At 57.2% G+C, this 2500-nt stretch overlaps 1 protein-coding gene across 1 annotated transcript in view; it reads right to left on the reverse strand.

Annotated features, from left to right (window-relative positions):
• The window catches only part of LOC118950106 (protein sidekick-1-like), a gene marked incomplete at both ends in the record, with an annotated part of 122910 nt that overhangs the window by 7294 nt on the left and 113116 nt on the right, over positions 1 to 2500 (reverse strand). The window lies entirely within an intron of this gene.

Genomic DNA, 2500 nt, shown 5'->3' on the forward strand with positions numbered 1-2500 from the left:
AAGCCGAGAAGGCCCTGAAGAGAGGGTATGACCAGCACGCTTGCCACAGAGAGTTTGAGCCAGGACAGAAAGTCCTGCTCCTCCTTCCCTCATCTACCAGCAAGCTCCTTGCACAGTGGCAAGGGCCGTACCTAATCGGGAGGAAGATGGGCCCGGTGACCAACGGGGTGCTGCACCCGGACAAGGGTAAGGAGATGCAAACCTACCATGTGAACCTTCTCAAGGCCTGGGAGGAGAGAGAGGAACTCTCCAAGGGAAAGTCCTTTCTGGTCCGCAGAGTAGAAGAAGAGGATGAGTCAGAGGGGGGGGGGGGGTCACAGAGGCATGGAAAGGACGAGTCAGAGGGGGGGTCACAGAGGCATGGAAAGGACGAGTCGGAGGAGGGGTCACAGAGGCATGGAGAGGACGAGTCGGAGGGGGGGTCACAGAGGCATGGAGAGGACGAGTCGGAGGGGGGGGTCACAGAGGCATGGAAAGGACGAGTCGGAGGAGGGTCACAGAGGCATGGAGAGAACGAGTTGGAGGAGGGGTCACAGAGGCATGGAGAGGACGAGTCGGAAGTGGGGTCACAGAGGCATGGAAAGGATGAGTCGGAGGGGGGGGTCACAGAGGCATGGAGAGGACGAGTCGGAGGTGGGGTCACAGAGGCATGGAGAGGACGAGTCGGAGGGGGGTCACAGAGGCATGGAAAGGATGAGTCGGAGGAGGGGTCACAGAGGCATGGAAAGGACGAGTCGGAGGAGGGGTCACAGAGGCATGGAGAGGACGAGTCGGAGGGGGGGTCACAGAGGCATGGAGAGGACGAGTCGGAGGGGGGGGTCACAGAGGCATGGAAAGGACGAGTCGGAGGAGGGTCACAGAGGCATGGAGAGAACGAGTTGGAGGAGGGGTCACAGAGGCATGGAGAGGACGAGTCGGAAGTGGGGTCACAGAGGCATGGAAAGGATGAGTCGGAGGGGGGGGTCACAGAGGCATGGAGAGGACGAGTCGGAGGTGGGGTCACAGAGGCATGGAGAGGACGAGTCGGAGGGGGGTCACAGAGGCATGGAGAGAACGAGTTGGAGGAGGGGTCACAGAGGCATGGAGAGGACGAGTCGGAGGTGGGGTCACAGAGGCATGGAAAGGATGAGTCGGAGGGGGAGGGTCACATAGGCATGGAGAGGACGAGTCGGAGGTGGGGTCACAGAGGCATGGAGAGGACGAGTCGGAGGTGGGGTCACAGAGGCATGGAGAGGACGAGTCGGAGGTCACACTGGCTCACCTGGAAGAAGACAAGCAAGATGAGCTGTTTGGCTCTTAGGTCAGAGGTCAGGAAGAACCAAAAGTCCTGGAGCATGTCATCCGTTTGAAGCCAGAACCCTGTCCGCCAGCATCCTCACCGTGTGCCTGAGAGGCTGGTGGATGTCGTCGAGCCGTCTTCAAGTGAATGGAGCAGCCCCCTATTGTCACTGTCCCAAAGAAAGATGTCTCTTTGCGTCTGCATGGACTTCCATAAGGTGAATGCCATCTCCCAGTTTGATGCCTACTACCCCATGCCCAGCATTGACGACTTGCTGGGGAGAATAGGGAGAACTCATTACATCACCACATGGGATCTCTGCAAAGTGTACTGGCAGGTTCCCCTGGACGAACAATCCAAGGCAGGTACACCTGGACGAACAATCCAAGGCAGGTACACCTGGACGAACAATCCAAGGCAGGTACACCTGGACGAACAATCCAAGGCAGGTACACCTGGACGAACAATCCAAGGCTGGTACACCTGGACGAACAATCCAAGGCAGGTACACCTGGACGAACAATCCAAGGCAGGTACACCTGGACGAACAATCCAAGGCAGGTACACCTGGACGAACAATCCAAGGCAGGTACACCTGGACGAACAATCCAAGGCTGGTACACCTGGACGAACAATCCAAGGCAGGTACACCTGGACGAACAATCCAAGGCAGGTACACCTGGACGAACAATCCAAGGCAGGTACACCTGGACGAACAATCCAAGGCAGGTACACCTGGACGAACAATCCAAGGCCTACACTGCCTTCGGAATGCTGATGCGTTTGTTCTAGTTCAAGGTTATGTTGTACGGCCTTCATGGGGCCCCCTGCGACTTTCCAGAGGCTGATGGACAAGGTCCTCCAGGACTGTGACGATTACTGTGCTGCTTACTTGGACGACGTGGTGATCTACAGCCACTCCTGGGAGGAGCACATACAGCATCTTAGCAGAGTCCTGGGGAAGATCCATGATGCAGGCTTCACGCTTAACCTCCTGAAGTGTGAGTGGGCGAAACAGGAGGCAAAGTACCTGGGTTACCAGCTGGGTAAAGGTGAAGTTCGGCCTCAGGTGGACAAAGGGGAGTCCATCAGGAACAGCCCTCGACCCAGAACCAAGACACAGGTGAAGTCCTTCCTTGGTCTGACAGGTTGGTACCGGAGATTCATTCCGGGTTACTAGCTACACACACACTCACACACACACACACACACACACACACA

The sequence above is a fragment of the Oncorhynchus mykiss genome, unplaced genomic scaffold (assembly GCF_013265735.2).
Source record: "Oncorhynchus mykiss isolate Arlee unplaced genomic scaffold, USDA_OmykA_1.1 un_scaffold_303, whole genome shotgun sequence".
Taxonomy (NCBI): Eukaryota; Metazoa; Chordata; class Actinopteri; order Salmoniformes; family Salmonidae; genus Oncorhynchus; species Oncorhynchus mykiss.